General features: G+C 50.2%; 1 protein-coding gene across 3 annotated transcripts in view; it reads right to left on the reverse strand.

The window, feature by feature from the left end:
• Window positions 1–11,400, reverse strand: part of Slc39a11 (solute carrier family 39 member 11) — a 416,634-nt gene that overhangs the window by 65,569 nt on the left and 339,665 nt on the right. The window lies entirely within an intron of this gene.

Genomic DNA, 11,400 nt, shown 5'->3' on the forward strand with positions numbered 1-11,400 from the left:
CTGATCCCTACTCTTTGATCAAGCAGGCAGACCTGTACTTTAATGTTGGCTTTTAACGCCTCCATGTGTAGTTTAATGAGCTATCTTAGCTCCAAGCGTAGGCTGATCCACCAGGCCCCCTTTACCTAGAGCCCGAGCATTGGGTGGCATCGGCCGGCTGAGACACGCACGTCTAGCTACAGCTTGGGGACGTGCACTGGGGGTCGCTCACTGCACACTGGGACGTCTGCAGCCAGCGCCTGGGCTGTGCGGTCTGCACCAGGTCACCTCTGCACCTGGCGGGCCGGGTGTGCGTCCGCCGAGGCAGAAGGCGGAAGCATAAGCATAAGCCACCTCACTCTCCCTTCTGATGGGAATGACACCAGGCGCCAGGAGAGAGCCGGCGGCACCTCTTCTCCAGCCAACATGATCTTCAGAGGTTAGAATGTTGCAGAAAGGAAACCCGCTTCAACAGCCAGCTCCCCAAGGATATCCTGTCTGAAGAACGTCTTTGTGGGTGAAACCAAAAGAAACCAGTGTGGGACCAGGTTGCATAGAAAAAGCACCTTGGTCTACAGGCTGCCCTGGCTGGCCAAGAGCTCAGGATTCGGGGGTGCCGACTGCTGAAGGAACTGCCAAGTGGGGAAGCACAGTGGGGCGAGCGCGAGGAGCCCCTGGGCTCCCAGAAGGGGAGGTGGTGACAGCAGCCAGCCACCAGGTGGCAGCAGCCACACACTGAGCTAGGTGAGGCGTCTCGGGCCAGACAGAAACTTCCTAAGCAGAATATTCACTTTTTGCTCTGCTTTTCTATCACGGTAGCGACGAGGCCACAGTTACGTGGCAAGAACCTCTTTCTTCGGGATGCAATCCAAACAGGGCATGAGGAAGAGGTTGTGAAAACGTCAACCAGTGTCCAGGGTTTTGTAGATGACTCTATGCTGAAGATACAGACTGTGATCACTAAATTAGGAGTCTACAGACTTTCTGTGAAGGGCCAGATGGTAAACACTACCAGCTTTCTGGCCTTATGATTTCTGTGAGAAGCACTCAGCTCGGCCAGTGTAGGAGTTTACAGAAAGCCAGCCAATGTTAACAAATCCACGTGCTATGTTCTAATAAAGTTTTATTTATAAAAGCGGATGTTGGGCCACAATTGGTCTACAAGACGATAGTGACTTTGCTGAGCCCAATGTTAAATGAGCGGAAAGTACTGTCTGGCTCAGAGAGCTGTGCAGGACAAAAAGATGGTAAATCAAAACACATTTGCGGGCCGGGGAGATAGCTTAGTAGAATAAGCGCTTGCCTGGCAAGCGCAGGGTCCTGAGTTCAGTCCCCGGTACCAAAAGCATTTGTCACATAACCAAGCCTCCTAGTCCAGCAGTACAGGGTAGGTCATCCGTTGTTTCCCCTGTCACTGCCCAGGACTGACAGAGGATTGACCAGTGTGGGAAAAGATCAGAATCCCAATGCAAAGAGAGCTGCTATGGAACGCTTTGGCACCACCACCAAGTCGTGCGTGGAATCACCAGTTGGGGTCGTCTGTCTCCTCAGGCATGTGCAGGGTCTGGGGGCGCCTCTCCAACCCGCAGAGATACATGAGCCTTTCTCCCCTCTCAGCTCCTTCCCGGAGCCCTGTGGCTGAGCCATGGCTTCTTGGCGCGCGATCTTGAACTGTACCTTCCACCCACAATGAAACCAGAGTCAGCTGGGAGAAGCCCATCAGCATTCTGCTTGGGTGCTCGCTCTTTACACTGGTCCACCGGCCCACTCGCTTATCCGGATCATTCCATCTTATCCAGCTTGTCTCAGTCACCTCTGGGGTTGTTACATCAGGGTCCCCACACAAAGCTCATCCGAATTGTAGCCTCTTGCTGATAGTTCTTCAGCCTGTCTTGATCAAACCCATAAAGCACCCATCTGTTCCTTGGTCCTCAACACACCTCGGAGCCGACCCTGGCAGCTGCATGCAGCATCCCCTGCCCCGTGCCCCTCTGCCAGCCCAGCTGGTCAGCCCCACATGAGCACACACGGCCCATCCTGTAGTGCAGCCCCGAGATGAGCAGGGCGCTTAGCCCCGGCCTGCAGGTCTCATGAGTCGTCCTGCTGTTACAGCCCCACAGGGCTGAGGCTGCGCCGATCCTACACCGCCTGCAGCGCCAGCTGCTCACTGACAGATGACGTCGGCTAGCTTTTCTGGTATCGATTTTCAATTATATCACATTGAGGACAGACAATGTGGTCTGAATGATATTGATCTTGGGGTATTTATCTGCTCTGTGGTACACACTAATCAGTTTTGGGAAACACGCGTGTGCTTTAAAATTATGTATTTTTTTTCATTTTCTGTTATGAGTACATGGTTATAATGCATCATGATTACATTCCTTGTGGAGACAGCTTATGTGTCTTGATTCAGTTTCATCCCCTTCCCCTTCCTTCTGTTTCTTGGGTTCCGTTCCCCTTTGAGAAAGATCCACCTCTCTACACTTACTTCCTATCCTTTATTTGCACTTTAGTTGTAGTTGGGTTTTTCATGCGCTATTTAAGTTGTGAGTCTCATTTCAGAGGGATTTTTTTTTCTCTCTCTGAATGCCTTCAGGGCAGGTTTGGCTGGCTTGAGTTGTGGGGATCGAACCACAGCAACCTGAGCCTGACTGCTTTGTTGAAACAGCCACTGAAGGAACTGAGCTAAGGGGCAGGCCTGCGAGTCTCATTTCAAAATGCACTTTCTAATTGCTGGGCGGAAGCTCATGTAGATCTGCGCTAGACTGTCGGCTCACCCTTCGCCTGTCCTAGCAATAAGTGCCAGAGAGGGCCACTGTGCACCCCTTTATGAGGGTGCTTTCCTCAATGTCATACTTCTGAGCACCTTCCTTTAAACTACCTGAACTCATGTGGCCAGGAGCAAGCATAGGCCCAGGGCCGTGAGGCCATGCTGGGAAGTCTCCTCCCTTTCCTTAAATGTTGACCTTTACTCTTCCAGCGGCTTCCTGCCTTCAACTCCACGCTGTCTGCTCCTAAAATTGTTACACTTGTTTCCTTTTATTAGCATTTGCCTTCTGTCATTTTTCTCCTTCTGTCATTTTTCTCTCCTCACCTTCATTTTCAACCTTCCGATGTCATGTTTCAGGTGTGCCATACATAGGATCAGAATTTTAAAATCCAAACCTATGTTTATGAAAAGATGAGCCCAAGCATCTGACAACTGAATTATGCCACATTATTTTTGCATCTCTCATCCCAGTATTTCTCCTTCCTTTTTTTTTTTAAAAAAAAAATGTATTTAGTACAGGGTCTCCAGGGTCTCACTACACAGATTGGACTCATAGTGATCCTCCTGTTTTCAGCCTCCCAAATGCTGGGATTACAGGTGCATACCACCATGCCTAGTCTCAATCTTCATCTCAGCGTGCCCCTGGTGCAGGGCCGGCATGGCACGCTGGGGATTGAACCTCAGTCCCTGTGCCTGTCTAAGCAGGCACTTTAGTCTGCTGAGCTATTTGGTCAGTCCTTCTTCTTTCCTTCCTTCCTGTCTCCCTCCCTGCCTTCCTCTCTTCCCTCTCCACTCCATTCCCCCATCATACAATTACTTTTTCAGATTCAGTAGTGTATCTATGAACATCTTTTTTCTTCACCTCAGCAATTGCATAACTAGCATAACTTCCCCTTGGTATTTCCTTTCTGTGAACAGTTTAATGTGTAAGGCAAGGGTAAGCTGAAGACAGCTCAAGAACCACTGTGGAGGGCCACCTGGATGACTCTTCTTAAAAGAAGAGCGGCTGTGTGCATTTAGCTGGGCCTGGCCCTACCTACTTCCATGTATTGGTGAGTACAGAGCCAGCGAGGCCTCTTCCTTATCGCATCAGTCGGCTCTAGCAGAGGAGCTGATGTGCACTGTTTGCAGCAAGACCACAGGTCAGTGTCACCCCTCCCTGTATCTCTCAAGAAGCGTGTGTAAGCTGGGCAGGAGGGAAGCTATGCCCCGTGCTCTCTGCAGGGATCCAGCCTTGAGGGAAGAGGCTGTGACTGCCCGGGGCGTGAAACACTGCACCTCAGAGCTGAAGCCCCAGCTCCAGAACCTTCCATATGCCTCAAATTGTGTTATGCAGATTTCTCTCTCTGCATAGCCTTCTGCCTTCACACTGCAGAGGTGACTTCAGGCCTACCTAGCCCAGCTCACAGCAGTCACCCACTTCCTGTCACTCATCCTCAAGCCACGCCCTTCTTCATAAATGAACAAAACCTGGGTTCAGCCTCGGGTGGAGGCCTGTGTTCCAGTTACCATCATCCTAGTTGGATTTAGCACACCTGTGGCTTCCAATAACTACAGATTACAAATACAAACTTCTGGACTGAAATGAACACCAGGAAGGGCTTTCTCTCATTGGCTCCCCACGTGGGGCAGAGGGCAGTACAACAGCAGAAACATTAGCCTCCAAATGAGGTGTAGAGAACGAAGCCGAGTGTGGGCATAATTAGAAAAGTTCTGAGTCTCTTTATGAATATCTTGCAAAAGTGAAATCGCTTGATTATTTGCATTTTCTAAACAAGATTAATTTTTCTCCAGCAGCCAATCTGGAAGCACATTTCCGTGTTGATCGGACTCTTTGGTTATGATTAAGTCAGGGCTCTTTTCTATTTCAGTTACCTCACTCACAGGCATCTTGGCAGTACGGTTAGTCTTTTGTAACAGTGATCTATTGTTGGTCTGCTTTCTTTTAGATTGCTTTTTTTTTTTTTTTTTTTGCGGAACTGGGGATTGAACTCAGGCCCTTGTGCTTGCCAGGCAAGCGTTTATGCTACTGAGCCGTCTTCCTGGCCCCGCTCCCTCTTTCTGAAGTTACACTGCAAACATGATAGAGCCACTTCTACTAGGTTGTATGCAGCCACAGCTTGTGGGTGGATATTTTTAGTTCTGGCTTTTAGCTTCATAAAGGCTTTCATCTATTTTTATCCCAAACTCTGATACAGAGTATACTGATTTTGGGAAAGGAAGGATAGAATGTAGCCATCTGATGGAGTAACGTAAAAACCTGCTTAGAAGGCACCTCAATGTCCATGTCATTTAACAGCTTCATAATCAATAGGCTAAATTCCTTCTCTTCTGCAGAAAAAAATGTGCTTGCCCCGCTGTCGCCCTTGACGAATGGCCTCCGACTCGCTCCTTGCACCTGAGAACCACAATTAGTACACTGCTTACCTTTAAATTGGTCATCAAGGCCCAGTGGCTCACCAGCACCTAATTCTGGATAGTGGTTCTTATGCTGAGAAGGTTGTGTGTTCTGGCCACATTGGGCGCCAAATACAGAAAGCCCTTCCTGGTCCTTGTCTCAATTTGTATTTGGGAAGTTTATATTTGTAATCCCAAGGGAGAGTCATTGGAGTTCCAGGGAGTGAATTCCAATCTACCACTTCCAGTGCAACCCGTGGTGAAAATAAAGACACGGAGGCATATCTAAGGAGTATCTGTAGTTATTGGAAGCCAAGGGTGTCCTAAACCCAGATAGGATGATGCCAACTGGAACAAAGGTTTTGACCAAGCCCAAACTCAGGTTTTATTAATGTGTAAAGAGGGTGGAAGGTCCAGGGATGAGTGACTATGAGGGTGGCAGGAAGCAGGTGAGTGCTGCGAGTCAGGCTAGGGAGGAGGTGGGAGTCGCCTCCACAATGTACAGGGAGAGGATGGGCAGGAAGAGAAACCTGCGTAACACGATTTGAGGCAGTACGTAAGGTTCTGGAGACGGTGCCTCAGCTCTGATGTGTAATGTTTTACACCCGGAAGCCACAGCCTCTTACCTTGAGGCTCTATCCCTACAGAGAGCACCGGGCGTGGCTCCCCCTCCTACCCAGTTCATGCAAGCTTCTTGGAAATACAGGGAGAGACAGCACTGACCTATGGCCTCGCTGCAAACACTGCACCCCAGCGCCTCTGCTAGAGCCGACTGCATCACTTAAAGCCAACGGATGGGCTAAGGAAAAGTCCTAGCCGGCTCCATACACATCAGCACATGGAAATAGGGTCGGGTTTAGACGACATGGAGGCAACTGCTCTTCTTTCAAGAAGAGTCATCCAGGTGGTCCTCCGCAGGCCACATCTGTTTTGGTGAATAAACTTACTGGGGGCCCAGCCGCACCCAGAATGTATGTATGCACTGTCTGCGGCTACCTTAGCACTCCACAACAGCCTGAAGCAGTTGTGACAGACAGCCTATGTTCTGTGAGCCACTTGGGGCAACGTCAGCTGCGGCCCTAGAATGGCAGAGACGCCCCCACGCGCCGTGGAGACAGCAGTGCCCCATCCTCGGCTTGCACCCAGAACTCGCCTGTACCCTTGCCATTCCCAGGTAGAAGCACAGTCTTCCTTCGCTGTTCGTTCAGGTTTTCTCTGTGCTCAGAAAGAAGGTGGATTTACATGACAATCCGATGGCATTTATTATCTTGATAGCGGACCCGCTTCAATCCAAACATGCCTCTTGCATTTCAGAAAGATTCCCCTCTGTCCTGCTTTAATATTGGCCTCATTTTTCATATTGTCTCCCTTGGCGATTTTCATTACTTAACACTGAATTTATCATCCCATTTTCTGTGTCTCTTAATTCATCTTTCATAGCTTCTATCTTGTTTTCTCTCTGCGCTCCATTCCTGGTGACTTCCTCAGATCCATCATCCACTTCATTGATTCTACGTTCAGTTACATCTTCTCAGCTAGCTACTCCTGTGAGTTTCTGTTTTAATGTGTCCATTTTTCATGTGAACAAGCGGTGTGTGGTTCTTTTTCTTTCAAATCTGCTCATTCTTTAGGAAAGCTATTCTACTTTATTGTTGTAATTCCTTTTCCTTATTAAATATTGAAAAGCCATTCTCATTTCTGTAGCTCTACGTAGCTTTGTAAAAAACAAACTTTTATTTCTTCTGTGTTAGTTTTAGGTATACAGAAAAGTTCCAAGATAGAACAGCCAGTTCTTGTATATCCTGTACCTACTTCCCTTATATATTTTATATATGGTAGTGGCATTTTTACAACCAAAAAAAACAATATATTATCAGAAAAAAGGTGGATACATTCCTATTAGCTGATACATTCCTATTAGCCACACTCCATAGTGGATACAGATCTCAGTAGGTCTTCCTTAAAGTCTCTTTTCTTCAGCAAGATGTTATGCAGGAAAGGACTTTATCTTTTTTAAAAAATTTGTATTTATTTATCTATTTATTTGATACAGGGCCTTTCTACGCAGCTCAGCATCATGATTCTCCTATCTCAGCCTCCCCATTGCTGGGATTACAGGGGTGTGCCACCACACCCAGTCTCATGGCCAGCACGGTGCACCCAGGGTTCTAGGGCTGGAATGTAATATGGTAGCGGGGGTTGAACTCAGGTCCTTGTACTTGCCAGGCAGGCGCTTAGCCAACCGAGCTTTCTCCCCAGCCCAGGAAAGGGCTTTCAACCTAGTTTCTCTAGCCCTCTCTGGACTGTGCTCTTTATTTTTGATGATGTTGACAGTTTTAGGGAAGCTGGTCATATATATCGTGCTCCTCAGTTCGGCTTTGCTCTTATCTTTCTTATGTTGCTTTATGATATCTTTGGTTCTGTAATTGGTATCTTTCCTCAGGAGCTGTTTTTTCCTTATGTGGCTTGTCCCTATTTGATTTTTTATTGTAGCATGATCTTATCTATACTTAGGAGCCCCTTCTTTGCCCCCCCCACCCCTAGTGGTTGCTGGGGGGAAGGTTTGTCAGAGCCGGCTTTGACAAAAGCCTAGAATATTTCCACTACCCTAGATCATTTGCTATGCTAATCTCTTTATTCGGGGTCTCTGGGACAAGACAGAGGACATGACTTGGTGCCCTTACAGAGCTGTGTGGGATGGTGCAGGTCTAGTGTGTTGCTATCTCCCAGGTGACTTACCTCGCCTGTACCTCAGCTACCCACCCAAGATGCTGGAAGAGAGGACAAACTCCCCGTGCTGGCTCTTGCACCAGACTCACAGACCTAGGGCTGGGGAGATAGCTCAGTAGAATAAACGCTTGCCTGGCAAGCGCAACAGCCTGAGTTCAATCCCCATTCTGCCAAAAAAAAAAAAAAAAAGACTCACAGACCTGCGTGTAGCCAAGTGATACCTCCAAGCCCTAGTCATCCCGCCAGGACCATTTGGCTCCCTGATGATCAGGACCAGAGACATGCCTCTGTCCCCTTGAAGCTGCGTTTGCCACCCTGCCTCGGTTCCTCGCTGTGTCTCAGCATTGGCATGTCCCTCTCCTTATCCCCTGGCAGTGGGCTACAAGCCAGTTCTGTTCCCCGGTTTCTTTACAGTGGGCCACGGATGCCGGCTGAGCTCCCCATGCTACTGGAAGGGCTAGTGGCAAACTAAGTATCCTGGAAGAACTGTCACACGTAGCAAGCTCTCTGCACTGACTAGCACAGTGGTTAGAAGCACACAGTGGTACTCCCTGAAGAATGGATGGGTTAATTAATTAATTAATGGGAAGAGTGCTCATAAGAAGGCTAACCATCTGCAGCCTGCTGATCCCTTACCCAAAGCTCTGAATGAGCTTGGGAGATTCCAAGCAGGCAGAGTGCAGGTGCAGGGTCCCCCTGCTCAGTGTCCTAGGCCCCAGAGGCCCCGCCTCATGCTGCCCTGTTCAACCCCAGGGTCACCAGGATTTCACCAGCAGCTAACCCACCTGGGCTGCTCTCTAACTTCCATCCTTTTACAGTTTTTCCACCGTCTCCACCTCTTCTGGACAGAGTGGGCAGAGAGCACACGGGAGTGGACGTCACACCAGTGACCCAACATGTGTCTCAGGCTAGAGATGCAGATGGTGACCTAAGGCCCTGCCTCGGAGCAGGCGGCCCATCTCCTGCCACCTCCTGAGTGCCTCCCACTGCAGACCCCATACCTGGGCTCCAGATCCGCAGCCCCAGCGTGGCGAGGCTTCACCATACAAGCAGGTTCCTCACGCTGCTGACCACCTCTTTGCTGAGTGCTCTGCGGCTCTGCCTTCTAGTCCATCACGTCTCCCCTCCCCCGGCCGCCCATGTGGGGAGTTCTCACTTCCCCCTCCTCTCTGGTCCCTCTCCCCTCATGAAACCTGGGCTGGGATTTGAGCGAAAAGAGGAGATGCTCTGCGCCTATCAGCCAAGAGTAAGGCCGCCATATTGGGAAGGGAAGAAGCTCTCCTGCAAACTTGGTGGGAGCTTCCAGGTGGGGGAAGGAGGCTGAAGGCTAGGGCTACAGAGCGAGGGTCCTGCTTCCTCACTCTGTCAGTAGGCTTCACTATAGGGACCCACCCCAATTTCTCTGTATACAGAGGTCTTAACGGCAACAGAGCTCCAACTCTACCCCAGGCTATCACAGGAGATAGAAGGGTCCGGTGTGGGGTCTACGGAGCCCCCAGTGATCTGCCAGTGATGTATATGCAGCAGAGGGTCTCAAGTGGCTGAAAATGTCAAGGCCAGAGGTCCAACCCCACCCCAGCTCTTGAATGCCACTGAGGTTTATATAACGCCGAGAATCTGTCTGGGGGAAGGGAGAGGGATTGGACTGGAAATGTTTCTGCTCCACTTCCTTCAGAAATATTTACGCAGTTTAGCAGAAAGTGTAGGCGACAGAATCGAGGGATATGCAAGCTGACATGGAGATGTCACAGGGGACATGGTGCCACCAGACAGAGCCTGGCCTAGGAGCATGGCGCTGGGGGCCTGGCTGTCGCTCGCGGACACAGACCTGGTGTAGTCGGTACACTTCCCTGCACTCTGGGAAGACCCGGCCTTTGGTTGCTTTTAAGGTCAGCCGCTCCGGGCTCTCTGCCCCTCTGGACACAGCCCGACTCTGAGGTTCCTGGTGCTCTAATGATGTCAAGATCAAAACAGCTGTACTAAGGGGCAGAGAATCAAGCTGCCTACCCAGACCCTCACTGGCAGAGCAGTCTACCGGGTTAGGAGTCACCCTCAGCCCTTTGGGCAACATGGCCTGCATGCTAAAGGTCCTTCCTTCCTTTCTCCTCTGCCACCTCTTTTCATTCTCACACTGGGCATCATTTTCACGGTGGTGCGGAAGATGAGGATGGAAGAAAAGGCGAGGGAGTCTGAGAGGCAGGCATAGGAGCTGAAAACAGGAAACATCTGACCTGAAACATGGCGGCACCCCACATGTGTTTGGAGCTTCTTGGATCAGACCCTGTCTCTGTGCATCAGCAGAGGCTGCACTAACCACAGTGGGGGTGACACCTCCGCCAGAGAAACACAAGGGGTCATGCAGACAGAGTTCTTGTGGGGCATAAAGAAGCCTCTTGCTAATTCAGCACCCCGGGAAGGACAGCAAAGGAGGCACAAGGGAGTGAGCTCTCCACACCCACGGCTGACAGGGGTAGGTCTGCCGGTCACGTTCACATTCCAGTTCCTTTTGGGCTGGGGAGGGCGGGCTTCGGGATGCTGCAGTTTAGGGGTAGTGAAGTTATCTCGACGTTCTCGAGCCAACTGACTTGATGTCTTTTTTATTTATTTATTTATTTACATGTAGTGTGTGTGTGTGTGTGTGTGTTTGTGGCCAGCTCAGCCCACCAGGGGGCGGGGCTGGCTGGCATGTGGTTCTGGGGGATCGAACCACGGTCCCTGTGCTTTGCCAAGCTTGTTCCAAGTAGGTGCTTTAGACCACTGAGCCATCTCTCCAGCCCTGACTTGATGTCTTAAAGCAACAGTGAACACAAGTGGCCTCAGGCAGTGCTTGTGTTCTCTGGACTCACTGCAGCTCTTGCCATTTCCAAGTCAGGACGCAGCTGTCGCCACGCATTCTTGTGTCCTGTTAGGCTCCACAGACAGGTGATTTGTGGGCCTGTAAAGGCTCCATCCTGCTGTCCCTCAGCTTGGATGGTGTAGGAGCCAGGGTCTTATGGGACTGGGTGGGCCATGTCAAGCTCACCTCTGTGACATCTAAAGGAAATCATGTGACCCCAAGTCATAACTTTACACAAGCTATGCTCATTTCAAGGGAAGCCCATGAGAGCAAACAAGTCAAAGGCCGTGAGGGTCTTTGAAAGGTGAGCTTTCAAAGTAGAGTTGGCTCAGTCAGCCAGCAAAGTCATGCCAAGGAACCCTGGAGGAGGGGTAGGTCTCCCCAGGACAGTAGGTGGAGACAGGAAGCCAACTCTGCAAAAGCTGTGTGTGCAGATCCTGAGAAACCCCAGGGCCCAGACATCAGAAGGAGCCAAGTCCAGGCTGCAGGTGCGCCTGGGTGTTACTAGCAGATAGATGGGCAGTTACTAGCAGATAGAAAGGAACAGAGGAGCTGGCCCAAGGAGGAGGAGAAAGAGTGCTCTAGGGACATCGACACTGGAGGATGGGTTAGAGGTGGAGAAACACACAAAAGAGCCAGGGGCAAGTCTAAAAGAGCACCTGGAGGAATGAGTGAAGAAAGGGGG

Source organism: Octodon degus, unplaced genomic scaffold (genome assembly GCF_000260255.1).
Source record: "Octodon degus isolate 3935 unplaced genomic scaffold, OctDeg1.0 scaffold00033, whole genome shotgun sequence".
Lineage (NCBI taxonomy): Eukaryota > Metazoa > Chordata > Mammalia > Rodentia > Octodontidae > Octodon > Octodon degus.